The 20611-nt window shown below is 37.9% G+C and overlaps 1 long non-coding RNA gene across 1 annotated transcript in view; it reads left to right on the forward strand.

Annotated features, from left to right (window-relative positions):
• Positions 1–1016: 1016 nt before the first annotated feature.
• The window catches only part of LOC120783265, a 58974-nt gene continuing 39379 nt past the window's right edge, over positions 1017–20611 (forward strand). Inside the window, exons 1-3 of the long non-coding RNA XR_005706319.1 lie at positions 1017–1118; positions 2293–2367; positions 2476–2637. This is a non-coding gene — a long non-coding RNA (uncharacterized LOC120783265). The remainder of the gene's footprint in view (positions 1119–2292; positions 2368–2475; positions 2638–20611) is intronic.

Here is a 20611-nt window from a genome sequence, read left to right on the forward strand (position 1 = left end):
CTCTGCCAGTAAATCAATTTTCAGCACCCTGCATGTTGCCCACTGCAGAATGACAGCAGCAAAAGCAACCTCAAACAAGCAAGCACAATGGGTAAGAGGATGAATAAAAGTAGGCATGTTTGTTATTTTGGCTGTGGAGGGTCTGTGACCCAGTGCTATGCAAGTATAGTGAATTGTAGCATATTAAATGTACAAAAGTTATAAGTTATTCAAAGCAAGGATGTAGTGACAGAAAAAAATCCCTTTCAGTTTATCCAGCTTTTAATAGACTGTCAGTAAGATTGGGTTGAAGACCTAAAACTATCATGTGCAGTTCTTCATCACTGACAGAACGTTTTCAGCTTGTTTGGCCAGTATGTCCACGTTGCCCAGAATGCCTGCAAGAGCAGGGACTCACACAATGTGACCTCTGTTCATAATTTCATAAAAATAAATCGTGGTGATTACTGGATGCAACCACCTTAATGTCAAAACTACAAACAGTGTCTCGCAGCTTTTCTTATCCTTTACATTAGAGGCTGGCCATCAAATCTGACAGGCTAATATTAGCGTATTGAAGATATATTGGTGTGACTAATAAAATGAATATAAAAAAAGAAATTGCAGCAGGCTGCAGAAATGCCAACAATTTGTTTTAGATTACTGAGAAACAGTGACACCAGATAGTCATGACAAGATTATTTTTCAACTACGAAGTAACAATTTTTTAAGGGAAAAATTAAGGTATTCTTACAAAAAACTTTTTATCAGCTTCATTTATATTGATTAATGTTCTTTTAAATTTGAAATGTGTTCATTTTTGTCTTGGTGGCCTTGATGTTTTATCACAGTTGGTAAACGGTGCATTGTAGAGATACAGTAGTTTCTTCCGGCAGCCATCTTTATTATCTTTTAGAAACCGAGTAAAACTTTGGAAAGGAGTTAAACATCTCTAATAAGCAAAAGACAAAATATTTTTGATTTCACTAGGAGGAGAGAATCCCTGGGGAATTGGAAATGTCTTTCAAAAATGTCTTCTGTTTTAAAAGTTTAGCTTTAAGTTTTTCTTTGAGACAATCAGATGCTCATAGCTAGCTAATGCTAACATTCCTACTGCATTCCTCAACGTAGGCAGAATGGTAAGACAGGCAGAAACGCACAATATGCCGACTTGGGAATGTTCACGCATTTTCCAAGGTGGTTATCCCTAGTGCTAACCTGTTTGCTGACATGTCTGTAGTTCTTTATTGGAGATACAGTCGGCTTAAGAAATTTCCGATTCGAAATAACAAATGGGAGGCTGGCGTGAACGTTTTTACCACTGAGCTGCTCGTTTAGCCGATATGACGTGAACGCGGCATTAAAGGTAGCTAGCTAACAAGCAAACAAACGTTGAGGTTTGTTTGGGACAAAAAAAAAAAAATGGGGCAAGTACGGTCACAAACGAGAAGGAATGGAAAAAAAGTGAATTATTATGACTGCCATTAGAAGGTGTAAAAGAGTGTGAAATGATAAGCCTGAGCTTCTTGGCAAAACTTCGGCCTTGCCACCTGTCCTCCGCTGCAAGTAACATGTAAAGTACGGAGGCTTCTGTGCTAGCTAACCCTTTGTAGCATCTTAAAATTAGAAAACTATATTTTGAAACTTAAAATAGGGACAAAGTATAGGATGTGGTGGATAATAACGCCACTCAGAGCTGCAATGATTAGTCGATTAATAATAACTAAGTAGTTGAATAATTGATAGTTGAATAATCCGTCCAATCCTTTTTACGCAAACATGTCAAATATTTGCCTCTCAGATGTGAGGATTTGATGCTTTTCTTCGTCATACGTGATCGTAAAGTGAATATCTTTTGATTTGGGACTATTGGTCAGATAAAACAAGACTTAAGGAGATGCCACTTGGTCTGTGGGAAATTATCCCGGGCATTTTTTACTACTTACTGTCATTGTATGGACAAAACGATGAATGGATGAAGTATAAAAATAAACATCAGTTGCAACCCCAAAGCCACACAGTGGCTTACTCCCCATTGCTTATAAGGCTGACTGGGAAAACCCTGCATATACAGGCGGTTAACGTTATCAAAGTCACGTTATTAGGATGCCTCCAAAAACCCTCAAATTAGATTCAGATAACATTGCGCAAAAATGGAGCGCCTCGTTCACCTTTAAGAAGCTGAGCACCCAAAGTGACTGTGTAGCGCAAAGTGGATAAACGCATTTGAGTTACTGGGTCGTTACTGAGCGGGGGAGCACCAGACCCCTGCCACAGCTCGATTTCCCTTATCTCCCGATCTTCTAAATGCAGCATATATCTTCATCCTGATGCGCCTGATCCTCCTCCTCCTCCTCCTCCTCTCCCTCCTGGATCAGCAGAAAACAGGTAGGAAATGCGTCCGATTCGGGCAAACATCACCCACAAATCCAATTAGTGGGGGTGGAAGTGGTAGATAGTTCTTTTACATTGTAGTTTTTTGCGTTCCCTTTTTAGTTTGTCCATGTCGTGGTTGTTAGGAGACCGCTGTCAGATGAGGAGGTGGTGATTATGGGAGATGCCCTGGCATGCGTAGTGAGATGCGTCGGCAGGAATGACACACTGTTGCTACACTTTCAGTCTGCTGTCGTTGCCACAGAGACGTGCATTCTGCCGCAGGTATGCAGTGGAAGAGAGGGGAAGGATGCAACCAATTAGTTTCCTATTTTCCACCTCTGCTTTTGTGGATGTATGCTGCATATTCTTTGTTCATATTATACAGTTTAAAGAAATGATAACTGATTGATGATATAATTGGGTGACCTATTTTCTGTTCTTACTTTGCACTGAGAGAGGAACAACCCAAAGTAGCCACAGTTTGTGCCTCTCATGTGTTAACACGACATTTGAGTCACAGAGCTAGGCATCCAAACACTTACTGCTGTTTTGAAGGTATCTCCAGGATCCTCAAAAAGTCTTCTAATAGTTTAGATTAAAAAAAATTCTGTCTGTTGCATGATAAAAAATGTTTTAATTTGTTGCACCTCTTTTTCCTAATAGCCAAATAAAGATGGTTGATGGAAATGACATATGTCTTTGCTCAGTTTGTACAATGTGAACCAAGAATTAAAATTGCATGATTACTTGGATTGGTATATATTGAGGTTTATTTCCAATATTTTATACTTGTATGAAAAATAATGTGTTAATATTTTGCTTCTGAGCAAGGACATATGTCATTTCCAGCAACCTCTATTAGGCAATATTGTCGCAACTTGAGAGACGAGTAAAAAATTTGTTTTTGTGCAACAGGCAGAATATTTTTTAATCTAGATGGTTGGAAGAGATCCTGGAAATATCTCTGAAGATATTTCTTCAATCTTACAATCTTATGTTTTTTTTCAAAGATGCTAGGTATTTATTTTTCAGAAAATTGGATGCATAGTTTTGTGACTTGAATGTAATGATAAAAAATGAGAGGTACAAACTGGGGCTAGACTTATAAGTTGCCCAACTGAAGAAGTACTCAGGGATACAGTGGAGGCTTACCTCCTTTTGGCTGACATTTGCTTTATATACTTTAAATTCTAAGTGATGCATTATATATTTGGTTTATGGTAACCGTGGTCTTATGTTGATTGTTGTAGGCTTTCTGAAATAGTGAGCTTTACACTGCTACTTATAGTAAAGCCTCAGCCATGATTATTACACTGTAACTGTAACTGTAACTGTTGTCACCAGTTGTGCTTCATTATTTGGGCTTTTTGATGTCTGCAAGGTTAATAGTTAAAGTTACAGTCATACTGTCCAAGGTAAACCAGTGCAAATCAGGATGACACACTCCACATCAATGAAATGTAAAATGAGCCTGCACACAAAGAAGAAATATGTTCTCAAAATATCATTCAAAGGCTATTTATATGAGAAATAGCCTCTTCACCTTCTAGTTTAAGTAGTTGTGTTGTTGTTTAATTCAACTCAACTTTATTTATAAGGCACCTTTCATACAAAAAAGCAGCCCAAAGTGCTTCACATAACAAGATAAAACAATAAAACATAAAAAAAAAATAAAATAAAATAAAATAAAATAAAAAAAATAAACTCATGGTATAAAAATAAATGTGAAAACTGAAAAGTCAATGCAATAAAATGAAATAGACCCAAAGGGATAAAATTGATTATGAAACCCAATGGTTAAAACTTAAGGTATAACATTACTCTAATTTAAATGCCGGATTCATAAGATAGGTCTTTAGTTTCCTTTTAAAAAATACTGATTGAGCTTGCCATTCTAATATCCAGAGAGTACCAGTATCAAAAGAGAGTGTGTACCACAGTTTAGGAGAATAAACACAGAAAGCAGCCTCACCGTTACTTTTATGGGACACATTCGGAACAGTTAAAAGATAAACTTTGGAGGACCTTAGTGATCTGGCTGGAACATAAAATGAAAGATCTCAGATGTAGGCAGGAGTAAGGGCATTTAAAGCTTTATAAACAAGTAAAAGAACTATAAAATCAGTTCTAAAAGATACAGGTTGCCAGTGCAATGTCTTAAGCAGTGTGGTAGTATGATTAAATTTTATTTGTTTTAGTTAGGATTCTGGCCACAGCATTCTGAACTAGCTGTAGTTTTCTTATGGACTTTTTAGGTACAGTAGTCTAAACAGCTAGTAATAAAAGCGTGAATGAGCATTTCAGCATCTTTGTGAGTTAAAAAAGGTCTGAGTTTGGGAATATTCCTGAGATGAATAAAGGATGTTTTAACGACCTTGTTAAAATGAGGAATACAATTTAAATTGGAGTCAAGATTCACTGCCAAGTTTGTGGTGTGTGTTTTAATCTGTTTGCTAAGACCACCAAACATTGAGTGCATTTTTATTCTTGCTGCTTTGGGTCCTATTAAATGAATCTCGGTTTTTTCCTTATTTAGTTTTAAAATGTTTATACCCATCCAAACCATAGATCGATTCATTCATGTCAGCTAGACAGGCAATAAGAGCATGCAGTGCATTGGGGTCATTTGGTGAAACAGAGATGTACAATTGTGTACCATCATCTTATGGTTTGGTAGTTGACATGGTAATGGTTAATAATGTTTCCCAGTGGGAGCATATATAATGAAAACAAAATTTGGCCGAGAATGCTTCTTTGAGGAATACCATATTCAATACCAAGTCTCTGATACATACACACCCATGCTGACAAAAACTGTCTACCAGTTAAATACGAATGTAACCAAGCTAATACACAAAACCCACCTATTTCTCAAGTCTCCAAATTTGGGGCTGATTGTATCGACTGCTGCACTGAGATCTAAGAGAAGAAGGACAGCCACATTGTTTGCATCCACAATAATTTTCAGGTCATTGACGACATTCAGTAGGGCTGTCTCGGTGCTGTAGTTTGCTCGATAACCAGATTGGAGCTTTTCTAAAATGCCGCTGTCGGTTAAATAGACAAGCAAATTAAAAACAATTTTATCTGAAAGTTTACCAAGGAAAGGTAGATTAGAAATGTCTCTGTAAGTTTTTAGCTCTGAGTAATCTAGATGGGATTTCTTGAGGAGAGGTTTTAACATAGAAGTCTGGAAAACTGTGGGGAAGATGCCTGAATTAGGACTGGAGTTTATTATACTAGTAGTAACCTGGGAGAGGCTTTGGAAGCAGGATTTAAACAGCTTGGTAGGGATGGGGTCTGGAACGCAAGTGGAAGACTTCATCCTGCATGGGCAGGGAGATTGCAGGGAGTTTGAGGGCCTGCATTTACAATGCGACTCTGTCAGAAACAGCTTTCAATTGGAGGGTGTGGGGCGACCCCACAACTCAAATCTTTAACCACATTACAGTAATAAACCACTAATTTTCAAGTGTAAGAATGGCAGTTTTTCCCTTAACTGTCATCTCTAAACAACTGTTAGGCCACACAGAGTTACGCAATACTTCAGCTTTGACCTACCTACTTACTACAGTTACACATGTGTGCACATATATAATGCAATGGCCAGCTGTAATGGACATTTGAAGTGTGTTCGGTTTTGGTTACACTTCCAAATATGTGGATTAGATTATTGGTTGTGGATTTCTGGTTGTCTTAACTCATTTTGTTTCCCCATTGGATTCCACTGGAAAGCTGTGGCTACAAGTGTTGCCATGTCCCAGATCTCAGCAGAGAAAATTGCTAAGTAAGAACTTATAATAACTGGCTGAAACTATTAAAACAAGACCCAGCTTGAAAAAAAAAAAATCCTTTAAGTAGAGGGCATATATATCAAAATCTGTGTTTGAAAGGCAGACTGCCAACACCATTAATCTTCCTCACAAACTGTAACTCCTTTGGTACTGCTGCTCTGACACTGTCAATGAATAATGCATACATAATTACATTGTTTGTGTTTGCAGTCTAGTAAAAGCTGACATCTTGTCTAGTGTCTGTGTTAAATCTTAGAAGCTGGGGAGATCAGGGCATGCTGGAAATCGCTGAGGGGGCAAACACATTGACAGTTATGAATGTCTTACAGAGGTAGTGTAGTTCTTAAGTAATGATTGAGTGATTGATTTAGTGGTAGAAATTTGGCTAAAACAATACAAACTGAACAGCAGTAGACACTCCAATCAATTCAGCATTAAGGTAAATCTAAAAAAAATAATAAAAAAGACTATTTTATTATGTTTACACAAGCATCCGCACAAAAAATACTTGATTAGTTAATGAATTGAATTCTAATGAGCCATTTAGGACTGTTAATTACTGCTGCAGATTCAGTCTTCCTTCTCTCTGTCATTTGCATATCATGGCACAGTGTTAGAATTAATTTAACCATGACCAATTATCACTGCAACAATCAGACACTATTGCAGGCATTATGGTCCTCACAGAATTTCTGGACAGATGGATGAAAAATCAGTCTCTGATCATGTTTCTATTGTGTTTCTCTCGTGTTCTCTCATCTCTCCCTCCCCTTCTCTCCTTCTCACTCAGTAGTTTAATTGAATGCATGTTGTCCATGGTGTAATCTCAATTTGATAAATGGGATGGGTTGTTTTGGCTGTCCAGATGTGCCAATCAAAAACTTGAGATAAGAACTATTTAATACCTGTTTCTAAACCTTTTTAGTATTTGATTTTAAGGTATGCAACGTCAGTTTCCTCTTTAAAAAATTCGTTTTAGTACTGTATAGGCAATCAAAGTTGTTTACACTGAATGAAGCATCTGTCTCTTATCCCTTATTTATTAAATTTGACATTAACTCCTACTTGACCTGGATTTTCTCAAATACAGTGAGGCACAATGTTCACTAGATGACACAGCAGTTCTCCTGTGAAGGACACATTTTGTACATTAACAACAGACCTAAACCGAACAACTGTTATGTATTTGTTTCCACATTTTGATGTTAGCAGTACTGCCACTAAAACATTTGGCTGTCCAACTGCTGTTATGGTAATAGCCATCTAGAAAGAGAGATACCGTTGCTTGCCAGTAGTGCCCTTCACTTAGGTGCAGTGTGTTTAATTGTGCCAATTGTAGCTCCCAGATTCCACTCTACCCTTACATAGGCAGCCCCATTTTTAAATAATATTTACTGCCCAACTCACCTTTTGCTGCTGTTTATATTATGCTGTTGTAAGCCATGCTGTATCAATTTGCCTGATTTCCAAGACTTGGCAAAAGTGGACTTAAAGCACTTGCAGTTAAATAATCTAGACTCCAGGGTAAACCGCACATTAGAGGGCTTACAGTGGGCTGTTTGTATTGGGAGCATTCAGGTCAAACCTTTTGCTCAACAAAGCCTTCAGTGAGACCAAAGGAACTTGCAGCATTTCATTTTTGGGGAATTACGCATAACAACAATGTAAGTGACAAATTGGTAGATAACAACTTGAAATTGGTTTATATAATACTTTAAATGCTTTCTTTTATACTCTAAATACTGTATGTTTCTCTATATATTTTATAAGTGCATTGTTTTTAGGATTTTTTCTTTCATACTCCTACCTCCAAGGCTTAAAATTCCTGCCACGTATGAGGCACAGCAGGTACCTCCTGAGTGGTCACCTAAGTTCCTTCTTGCTGACTTGCTGTTCTGTGTTACACTCCCCCTGAGACAGAATTCACTGTGCGTGGCATTTGAAAAGAGTGGGAGTTTTTTAAGTTGCATGGTGGGAGTGAATGTCATGTTTGTTAGAGGGATAGCTAATTGCTAATTGGCAGGTGCTAATGAATCGCTCAAAATAGAGCGTCTGCAAAAAAAAATTCTTAATTATATTATTCTGGTGTTAACAAATAAAGCCCAGAAAAAAAATTATGAAACCAGTTCCTGTGACCTGTCGTTGAAAGATGGATTCTCTGTATTTGCTGCTGTTTGTATTCTGAAGAGTTGGGAAACAGATTTTTATTTATTTTTTAAGAGTAATTGCAGATCTGTGTGGGATGGCATTTTCCTTGATAGGATAGTTGAGCTAAAGAAAACTACAGATGTCAACGTGCAGCAGGAAGCATAAGCCTTTAATCAGTACTGAAATGCTAGTATCGAGGAAGAGGAACTCAAGGAGGCAGTTGATGGAACTAAAGGGTATTGATAAACTACCCAATTGTTTGACAAGTACTATATTTAACCTTAGTTTCTGCTGCATAATATGATTCCTTCTCTTTGTAAATCCCCTCAAAAGTTCCCAATAATCATCCAACTCCACTCCAGTATTCTCAGTGAGACACTACACTATTATCTGACACATCTGGCCGTTGGTAGATAAGTGTTTAATTTGGTACGCTATGTTTGTAATTTAATGTAAGTAGTGTTTTGCAACTGAAACTATCCTCCCAAGGAAAGCAACACCATCAGTCATTTCGCAAATGCCCAAAAACAGCAAATGTTATACAGCATATGTACAAAGCTCTCTAGAATCCATACGAATTATGACTCTTGTCTGTCGGGAGCAAAAGAGGAAATAGTGTAATGTTGTTATAGAGCTACAAGGGAGTCCACTGAGGGATTAAGTCGGGGTGGTAGGATGGGTCAACAAAATGTTGGCCACAGGAGACCACTGTCTGCTTCTTGTTTTCCTACCGACAGTTAATGTTGGTTTCTTTTAATCATGATCAGGATCATTCCCCCAATTTTAACCAGGAAATTATTACTTTAACGATAATAAAGAGGGATGATTTAAACCTTAACCATGATATTTCCCTAACCAACTTGTTTTTGTGCGTAAACAAAATCAAACCATAACCCTAGTGGTGCAAGATTAGAAAATGCTTCGGTTTTGCAACTGTGATTTGTCATGGTTTTTTGACGCTACTGATAAGTAATGTTGTCCTGCTGATAGTGGTGTAAGATCAGAAAAGGCTTATATCGAGCTGGAGGGAAATAATAAATGATATATTTTGTTGTTTAAATTACTTGTGGGCTTGACACTCTTTAAAGTATGGCACTTGAATAAAAGTGCTTATTCATTTACAAATCAGTGGTTGCTAATGGAATCATTTGATATAACAGTTGCTTTAAATGAATGGTTAACACAAACTGAATAAATAATTACACAGGAGATAAAGAAGTTCAAGGCAGTACAACAAAAAGTAAAACAAAGCCCTCAGTGGGGGACCTGGAGCAGGCTGTAGACACTAAGAAATAGGAGTAAAATTGTCTTGCCGATGGGTGAAGACATCAAAATGAAAAGTAGAGGAAAAGTGTATCTTTCCAGAAAATCGTTCTGGTGTGTTTAGCACGGTTACTCAAGAATTGGTTATCCATGCCAGCATGGCAAAATTAAACATCTGGACTGAATGGGATGTGTTAAAACACCCACAACTGTGTATTGGCATCATATGGTATATTTAATCTTAAAGATGACAGCAAGGTTGGAGGATTTAGTGTCTTTTGTCCAGTATGTTATAGATAGAAGTCATTTGTCTCCACCTCGGGAATATGTTATGAATGGCTGTTTACGCTGCTTTTTTCTGTTTAGCCAGACACAGAGGTCATTTATCCCTCCAATATGAACTGGGATGGATATATGGGATTTTTATGTGGCAATGACTGATACATGTCTGTAATAAAGGCATATATAAAATGGCTTTGGGTCAGTGTTATGCTGCAGGACATTGGGTTACCATATAGGGGTCATTTAGTAGGACTCGGTGTGTGAAGAACCTTGATCTCCTGCAAAGATATCAACAGTAGGAGTCCAGATTGAAACAACACTGTACTTTGTGGGTTTGCATTGATTTTCACAGTAATGTACAACAGCAAGGTCATTCACGAGTCACCGTCATTTGTCATTTTATGGAATTTTTGTGGCATTGAAGTTGTCCTTGTTTTGTATTCTTTGTCATTCTTTTTCCAGAAAGAGCTGTTCTGGAGCACACACAATGTAGTTGTCAGAGCAACACCCCTTTTAATATTTTCATGCACTGCTGCTGTTCTGTTGCTTCTCTTAAAATTGCGTAGTGTTAGTTCACAATAAATGCAGGTAGCTGAGGCTTATACAGCACTTGTATGTTTGTATTGTTTCTTATCTTATATCACATAAAGCTCTGCTGATGGACGAATGCTTACTGAGTGACACAGACTCTCTAAATACCACTAAAGCTGTGCAACAGGAGTTGTGCAGGTTGAAAAGGGACTCAGAAATCCATCTGGGCTCACAATGCTCCTCGGTGATCACGTTTCAATTGATTTTTTGTTCTTTTTCTCTCTTTGTCTCTGTTTCCACTCTTAACCAATAAGCCATTAATGCTGGTTTTAACTAATGATGAAGCTTCAAACCCATGTAAGAAAAAAGTACTTATACAACACAAGTACTTACACAATACTTGTGTATTTTCTCTCTGAATAGTATTTCAAAAAAATAAAAAGCTCACTTTTTTTTTCAACAATTGTAGAAATAACATTCACAACTAGAATGGCACTCAGACTAAGAGCAATGTCAAATAGCATACAAGAGACTTCAGAGAAAAAATCAAATTCATAGTAAATTATCTGGATCTGCCCCAAAATTGAAATGGTTCTTTTGTGAGTTCTGTGCTCAGCATTGAATTTGATAAATACCAGCTTCATAGCTTAATTTTTTGTTTTTTACTGTAGCATATTAGATTTTAAAATAAACAATGGCACCATTTACACTTGTCATTTGAAGTGCTTTAAAGCACTTTTGCGTACACTTAGCCAGTATATGTGTCTCCAATGGCCAGATCACAAATCTAAGTACAATCCGTCTTCTTTTCCCCGGCTACATGTAGATCAGGTATCTGCAGCAGCTTTGTTGCAACAATAACAGTTTAGCTAGCTAGCTAACAGCTATCCGTCAACAAATACAAGCACATAAATGTGTAAATGGAGTCACTAACTATTCTCTTAAAAGACTTACATTTATTTTTTGAAGGTGTTTCAGGGTGTTAGAGGTCCATATTCTTTTTACACATGGTTCCCATTTAAGGCAGTTCAGCAGGAAAATAATCTTAAACATACAAAAATTATAACTATAAAATTCAAATAGTAGAATATTCTTGGCCGGCCAAGTCAATCACCTGACATCAGTCCAACTGAGGATGTTTCATTTGCAAGAAGACCAGACTCAAAAACTGGCACTTTATCATCAGGGAAGATACCAAGTATTGGCTGATGTCTACAGGGTGTAGATTTCAGGAAGGACAAGCAACCAAATATGCAGAGGCTGAATACAGTTTACTGGAAACTAAATATTAAATATGATTATAACTTTATTTTAACTTGTTAATCTCTGTCCCCCAAAATTGGGAGACTAGGTATTGTAGTATACACTGTTAATATGTGGATTTTAGCAACCGAAGCTGAGAGTCAAACAGAGTTTAACCTTATAGTCATTGTTTCATTTAAAATGCAGTGTGCTGGAGCACAGAATAAACCCAGCAAAAATTTGTCACTGAGCTAATGTTTTCCGACAGCACTGTGCAGTATGTACTCTTTCAGAGAGCGAATGTCTGCACCGTTGCTATCCTATGTGACACTCAACACTTGTTTTGTCGGATTAAGTAACACACTGAGCACTTCTTGTCACTATGAGATGAACGCAAGTTTTTTGGCAAACCACACACACGTGCAGAAAATGCATTATTTCACACAATAATAAGTGCCATCCTGACACATACAATCACCCTGGTCATGGCGCAAAACCTACAGTAACAGAGAAATGTGAAAATAGTTTCACGATTTTATAAAGGTGCTTCACTATTGCTTGATCACTGTATCCAGTTGTTGCAGAGCTAATGGGTCAGTACTTGTTGAAACTGTGTCTGAAGGCTGTTGTTTGCTAAACTGGACACTTATTGTAATTGTGAATCACATGTGAAGTAAAAAAAAATAATTAGTTCTTTGTATGTTATGCAGGGAAAATCTTATCCATTCAGATACATCAACAACATGATCATAAGTCATGTGAGCTCATGCTACATCAGAACATGCTGCACTGCAGTGCCCTTGTGTGAGATGAAATTTTTGAAAGCCTCACAGTCTTCTGATCTCATTACTTGTGTGATTGACCGCCTTTGTGTTTATAAAATACATCTACTAAAGCTGACTTGTAAAGTAACAGGCTGCAGTGGTTGCTGCAGGACTACCAGTAAATTTTATTGCAGACAAATTATTTTCTTCACTGCCTCTTGATCTCTTGTAGGCAACATGCTGTTACTTTACTTCTGCCTCAGTTTAACTAATGTTCTATCCTGATAAACTAATGAACTAAACATTTTTTGAGTGCTTTTTGGCTGCAGGGATCTTATCATATGTCAAGACATCTTAGTGTCTCTGTGAGTTAGTGTGTTTGAATTTGTACACATATTTCCATATAGCCTAGTTTATACCCACTGGTAGCAGTTACACCCCCCTGAAGAACAAAATCTGCAAGCTGGCATTCATTTTCTCTACATTACTGTAGGTTGGCCATCACAGTGTTTTAACGCAGTAATTTAATGTGCAATCTTTGACAAATAGTTCAATAAAACCTTGTTAAAGTTTTGTGGTATGGCTGTTAGATCTCTCTTGACATATACATTATCGCTGTGATCTTTTGGGACATTAATGGTTACAGATGTTCCATGAGCTTCCCAGAGAAACTGGAAGCTGTGCTGCTTGTGGTGAAATCCTCTGTGGTACTGTTCTTTATCAAACCAAACAGGTCAGTGTGTGAACGACTTTCTTAAGTTGTACTCGCAAATTTAATGTTCTAGTAATCTTCCTGTAGAGGGAAGATGTGGCTTTGTGTCTGTTTACAGAGGCAGGCTGATGTGCCCCATTTCACTGTGGGGAGAGGCAGTTTGAATACATAGTGGCAAACCAGAGATGGCATCTAAGTATAGTTTTGTGTGTGTGTGTGTGTTTGTGTTTGCGTGTGTGTGTTTTGGGGGTACTGTCTATTTACAGCTCAGCCTGTGGGAGATATCCAAGTCCAACAGAAAGGGCAGAGGGGCATGGGAAGACCTCCACTCTTCCTCATGTGTCATCCTTTTCTGTTAAGACTTTAAGCACTGTGTGTGTGTGTGTGTGTGTGTGTGTGTGTGTGTGTGTGTGTGTGTGTGTGTGTGTGTGTGTGTGTTTGTGTGTGTGTGTGTGTGTGTGTGTGTGTGTGTGTGTGTGTATAGTTGTAAGTTTATGGGTGCACACACTGTGTGTTGATGTCAGAGCCGCTGAAAATAGTCTCTAGTGCATAAAGAAAAAGAATATGACACTCTTGTGTGCTCATGCACAGACACAATTGTTCAGGGGGAATTGTCTAACAAGATTTGAATTTTCCTTGTGGCTCATCCCACAGCTGGTTGTTTACAAGGCCAAATACTTTCTCTTCCACTGATAGTGATTCATTATTTTCAGAGAGGGAGAGAGAGTTAGAGGAAAAGAAAACAGAAATGGGGAAACAAACTTTCATTTGACTTTATTTTACTTTGAATTGAAGAATGTTTCAATACCCAGTTTACTGCATGAAAATAAATGCACTGGGGTAATTCCAAATTACCAAAATATCAGCCTTCCTTCAAGGACCACTCTGTGAGCTTTATGAGCATGTACATTCGTTTTTTTGCCACAACCACTGCTTTCAAAGCCTTCATCAGAGGATGTAGTTTGCTCAGTTGTCATGGAGATGAGCTTGACATTAATGAGATGTGGTTGAAAGCTCCACAAGAAAACTTAGTAAGTGAACCTTTAGTAAACATTATTTTTGTCAAATGGCTAAAAATAAACTGTCCACAATTTTTGTTTTATTTGCTTACTTTACTTACAGAAGCTAAAAACACTCTTAACTGCTATTTTATTGTGCCTCTAAATGCATGGGACTCCCCACCAGGCAGCAGAATTGATGAAGTTTTGCTTGAAGATCTGTTTGAGGCTGTTTGAATGTTTAAACATCTTCACCTGCCCAGTACAACAACGCTCTTCTACTGTTGGCAAATAGGCTTCATCATGGGAGCAGTGGTGATTTACCTGCTATGCTCAAGGGAGCCTAAACAGCATTTGTATTAGAGGTGTGAGTAGCTCCCATTCATTTGCCATACATTTATTTCACAGCAGTCCAGTAACTTGAACCACAAATTCTTCACCAATCACAACCATGGCCCATGAAACATTTCAAGTTTGTCAAGCCTGTTAACATTGTCCACCAGCCTAATCAAGTGTCTGAGAGCTAGTCAGCCATTCACTTCTAACTGACTCCCTATACTACTAAAACACAACTACTTTTCCACATTACTTATCCATTTTCCTTTTTTTCATTAGTAAAATGGTTGATTTGTTTTTTTAATTTATTGATTTATTGTGTTTAAATTGCAATAAAGAGTGAAAATCAAACAAATCTTCAAATACGTAAAGGTGTAACTAACCAATGTTTTGTATTTTTATTAGATTAGTCACTTAAATGATTAACAAATTATTGATTAATAGCAGTAATTGCTATCAGTTATTTTTCTGCTGATTACTAATCATTTAATTGACATAGTTCTTTAGCACAACTTTGCATTGAGATGCAAACAGAGATTGTCTTGTGCCACAAAAATAGAAATAATGCAGCGATGCACTCGATTTCCACCACTCCTTTGTGACCAAGTGGCACAATGTTGCAAACAGTTCTGAAGTGCCTAAGGATAGCAGCCCCTCTGACATCCTTTTCATATAGGAAACTCGCATATAATGACAGTTCATGTGATATGTGTTGATCATTTCAGATCGACAGCAGTTGCAGGTTTAACCAGCATTACTGTGACCGTCTGGACGGGGTTTAAGATTGGGTACCTATTAGCCGATGTGACTGGCTCCAATCACATTCTCAAATGCAGCCTTCAAGAAGATGGGTTTTGGCAGGGTCTGTCATCACCCTGCTATGAGAAATGCTTAATGTTTGTAATTTAGAAAGTAACTGCAGTGAGGTAAGGACCAAGGAGCAATTTTTTTTTTTAAAGTTCACACAATATTTAGTGACATACAAAGCAGCATTTAACTGTAGCACTGGACTATTTGAGAAATACAGGGATTGCAAATCAAATTGTTATTATTTCCTATAAGATAAACTTAATTGGTCTTACTACTGTAACTTATTAACTTCATATAATTTGATTGACAGGAATTTTGAAACACTTTTCCATTAAGAGGTTAGTAGAGCTTGTTTAACTTGATTGACAGGACCTTTGTACTATTACACATTGCTGTGGGGGTTACTGTTTGCTTGCACCATTTAGCTCCACCTCTTTATCCAAATTTGGAGTTTTCAAGAAAAATAAATAAATTGTGGTCAATGATAAAGCCAACCTCCAAGCTTCAAGTGGTGGTAACATAATTTTGAAGGAATGAGCTTAATGGTAACTGTGTCGTTAATTATTAGAAACAAAATGATGCAATTAGTATCTTAGCACTATTAAAACTAATTTACATGTGCTTTTATTTTTAGTTTTGTCTCCTCAGTCAATAAAAAAAAGAAATCACAGAGAGTGCAAACAAAGCATATACTCTTTGAGTGGAAAGTTGATTAGTGTCATTCATCAGAAAAGTTTTTTTTTTCTTTCAAGATTGACTGAAGGCTTTGCTTGTGTGGGTGTCAGTGTGTGCTCTCAGTACAAGAGGTCATGCTAGCAGGCCCTGTATATACACCACACCAACTTTCTCCCTCCCTGCCTCCCTCTCTCTCTTCTCCATCTCTCCCTCCCTGTCTCCGTCCCTCCCTTCATTTGTTCTAGGGACAGAGCCCTAGTGTGAAGCTCCTTGTTCTTGTACTTTCCCGTGCTGTGCAGCTTTCTGGTCAGAATGGGCTCGCTTATGGCAAATACACTGTCTATGCGACGTGGAAAAGCCCGATTCAGCCTGCTGTCAGCTCCTGCTACAAGCTCTCTAGGTTATATATAGATCTAGTCTTGGATAGGCCACCCTGCTACTACAACTATCATCAGCACCAAAAGGGATATTTAGGGAAACTGTACCTAGCACCGCCACCACATTTTCCTCTCTCTGCTGTTTCACTGTAAGTAAATCCTTTTAAAACAATAGCATTTCTGTTGAATTTGAGAGACTGGTTTTGCCACTATGGAGAGAGCAAAAAGGGATTAGTTAGGAACAGTAAAACTACACTTGACATGTCGTGAACTACTTTGGTTTTTCTAATCCTTTAGTGTGGTGCAACTTGATATTTCCTGTAACTGCAATGGTAACAGTCAACTTCACTGTAGGTCTCAGTGCCTCAGACTGCTTTTGAAATGGGCTCAATAATCAGCACTGACCTAGACTGTGCTGTGGAAAGAAACGTGGTTTAATAGTGTATTAGTTCTAAATTTGTTGTTCCAAGCAATTAGAAGAGACTGACTTGTAAGTGACTTTGTGGCAGTGTCTATAGAGAAATAATGTTGGACCTTGGTTACTTTTGGTAAAGTTTGCCCTTGGTTGCCTTTGTTTAAGGCACAACTGCGTATTACCAAGAAACTGTATTGTAGAAATCCAATACGGCATTTTTAATTTCAGTGCCCCTATCTTTTTAATCCTTATTTTTGACAGACACAATCTTTGCAATTTGTTTAAATAGGGAAATGCTACAGTTAGGTACATATTTGTCTGTAGGGAAAATTTTTTCTCTTACCCATCAGTTACAGGGGCAAGGGAGGGGGTCGGGATTTGGGCGACAGTTATGCTTGAATTTGACAGAGGAAGCAGACAGCAAGACATGGAAAGTTTATAAAGTGAGTTTCTCATCCTGAAAATGGAAATTCAGAGAGTAAGCAGACGTGAAAAGAGAGAGAGAGAGAGAGACAGGATGGTGGGAACATCTGGGGAAATAAGACCAGTGCCAAACCCTGTGACAACATGAAGGGACTGGAAAGTCTCTTGAGAGAGGCTTGAACACACAGAGTCACACACATGTGCATACATTTGTAAGTGCACACAGGAGTTGGGTTATAGTATGAATGCGCTGACTAATGCAGATGAGCTGAGTCTGTGGCCAACTGACTGCATTTTGGCTGATTTAAATTACCAGAAGAAATGTGTTCTTATTTATGCCTTATCAGTATTCAAAGTGTTAAATGTGACACAGAGTTTCTGCACCAGCCCCCCGTCGCCCCCAGGTAGGCAGTTGCAATTTCTAGGGCTTCATTCATTGCCTGTAGCAGTACAATTTTCAACACAGCTCACCTGCTGCACTCTACTATGGACTTTAAGTAGACATCATGTAGCTGTGTGTTCCTTTTGAGGGATTTGTAATCCAATGGCATAATGCAGCTTTATACTGTAATCCAGCTGTATACTGCCAGTGGGATTCTGAATGGCAACAGAAATTACCTTTAATCAAAATCAAATTAATTGCATCTGTTGCAGATGTGTTTTATCTGAGATTCTTTAAATAACAGCGACTGGTAAGCATTAAAATTTATTTTTCAAATTTTTACTTGGATGACATTTGAAATACTTAAAATTCCCTATCAGTAGGCAGGCAGGTTTCCTTTTTTTAGGATTCTTCCATTCTCCATCCTCTCTTATTGAGTGCCATGAAGAATCAGTGAGTAATGTCAAAACTGTGCAGTATAACGACTGCGGGAACTCCAAAAGTGCAGCACCTAATACACCCGAGGGATGGGGATGGAGGGCAGGGAAATGATGGGGTGAGCTGCAGGGTCGGGGTGTAAGAGAGCACTACTACCTTCTGGTGGACTGACAAGCCAGTTTTCATGACACCAATTACCTGCAGTGGAGAGTGTGTGTTTGTGTGTGCATGTGTGTAGAATTACCCTCAGTAAGTCATCCCCTCATCCTTTGCTACAGAGGGAAAAGCTATTTGATGGAGCACTACCACCTGGATTTTCCCTCTCCATCTTTTTCTTCCTGTTTCTTCATTTTCACTTACCATTACTCCCGCCTTCTTCTCTGCTCTAGCCCCCCCCCCCCCCAATCTGTGTTTGAATGTATCCATAACTGCTCAGTGCACAATTTGTATTAATCACTCAGCGATGTATTGAAGTACAGTTCACAAAAGACTGGTTTGTAATTGAGGCATTTTGAGACAGTGGTATCTAGATTTAATTATTTATCTTTACTAGTTTCGCTTTCAGGAACGTTTACTGTGTTTTAGCTACAATAAAAACAGTGTGTGCACTTGTGTGTCTGTAGGTTTTGGTAGGGATACAAAAGCCTAAGAAATGGGGAATCAGTTGGAACTAAGTAGATGGTTTACTGCTTTAATGCCAAGAATTTGGAAGATCACACTTTTTCAGAATTCAAGTGCAAAAGCCTGTTACGCTACCAATAAATACATCAAAGCACAGTCATTTCTTGCCCCCTGTATCACCAGGCAGTGTATAGGAAATAATGGAAAAACACAGCTTGCCGTTTTCTTACACAAGTTTGAAGGAGTGAACGGAAAAATCCTGTTGGGTCAGTGGAAATAGCCCCTGAGAGGAAATAACTTGACCATGCTAATGCTGGGTCCAGAGACGAGTGTACCACGACCATTAAAGTGCCAGGAGAGAGATACAATCAATGAACCCACGCACTCAGTGCACCAAAGAACAGTGCAGGACGGGGCACAGTGAGGAGCTACCTGCATGCCTGTACTCACAGAGTTGCTGCTCCACAGAAATACAGGGACACAGATATTTCTTTCCTTGCCAGCTGAGTTTGTTCTGATGGGGCTGAGGGATTGGGCCCATTCTAGGCAGAATATCTCTACACTACCTAACCAGCAAACTTTTCCTAAAATAGCACCTGCCCCACTCAGACTGTGAGGTTACTCAGTTCATTCATTGGACTTAGTTAATTAGCTTCTTGTAATGATGCACTTAGAAGGAGAAATAGGAGATATGTAGAAAGAATGGAAGAATGGAATGAAGGCCTTGTGGAGAAATGAGAGAGGAGGTTAGGGAGGAGCAGAGGAAGAGGAAGCAAAGCTTGTGAAATCCATGATCATGTATACAAAACTGGAATTTCATCTTTTTACTTTCTTGATTAACTGATTCATTGTTTGGTCATTAAAATGTCAGAAAATAGTTTCTAAAAAATGGTCATTTTATAAATATTCATTTTGTAAAAAACAGACCCAAAGATACTGCGTTAACTATTTTAGAATCTATTCATATTTGGAAAGCTGGAGCCAGTGAATTTTTGGCATTTGGCATTGATTTTCAAAATTGGTGCTGATTAATTTTTCTGTCAATCAATTAATAAACTAATTTCAGCGCTAATATATACAATATTTTTTTTCTATGCTTTTTTACATTTTTTATAATTTTTTGCAACATTATCTATCTTAGTCTGAGATCTAAATCAATACTGCATGTAAAGCGTGTTTAGGGGACCGCTGCCCTCCTGCCTTAACAGCCTGAGGTCCAAACTCTTATTTAATAAGGATTAAAGCTGTCTAAACAAACCTGTTCAAACAATCCAGTTATATCAAGCTGTATTGTCTTTAACCTTCCTGACCTAGAGGTGTGTGTCTGTCTCCCGTTATATCTGCTGACATAAATCCATCTCAGCTGACATTTAATTCAGCCATGCATAGCTTATACTCTAATTGTGGCGCAAAATATTTTTTGTCAGTGTAGCTTGTGGTATAGGTACACATAGTTGCATTTAAAGCTGCTTTAAATTTTCCATCTCTGCTTTTAAGAAAGTTTCTGTATGTTTTTCTCTTTCTGTGTTCTGCATCCATAAATATTTCAAAATAAATTTTGAATTGGTGATTTTAGACAAATTAGTCAAGTTAAATATATATTTGCTCCATTTTACTGTTCATTAGAACACAAAGTAGCTCTTCCGTTATTAAAAGCCTGTGGTTCAAAAAATTGCATCCTCTACATTGTAGGGACTGTATTCAAACAAGTCACAATTATCATTATACCGCAACACCCATTGCCTCAAACATTTCCCCACTGTGGTTATTAAGTCTGATGTGAGAGCCTGTTTCTCCTGTTTACAGTGTTGCTGTGCCTTTAAAACTCTCCTTAGTTTGAAGTTTTAAACCATTGTGTTATTCCTTTTAATTATTGTAAATGTTATTTCATTAAGAATGTACATTAACAAAAATGCTGTTAGTACTTACATTTTACTATTTAAACCCGCATTAAGTGAATCTAATTGCGAAAATAGTGTTTGGGTAGAGTACTGAAATGGTGCTAACAATTTTTTGGTATTTTTGATTTAACAAATATTCAATAT

This window comes from Xiphias gladius, chromosome 21 (assembly GCF_016859285.1).
Source record: "Xiphias gladius isolate SHS-SW01 ecotype Sanya breed wild chromosome 21, ASM1685928v1, whole genome shotgun sequence".
NCBI lineage: Eukaryota > Metazoa > Chordata > Actinopteri > Istiophoriformes > Xiphiidae > Xiphias > Xiphias gladius.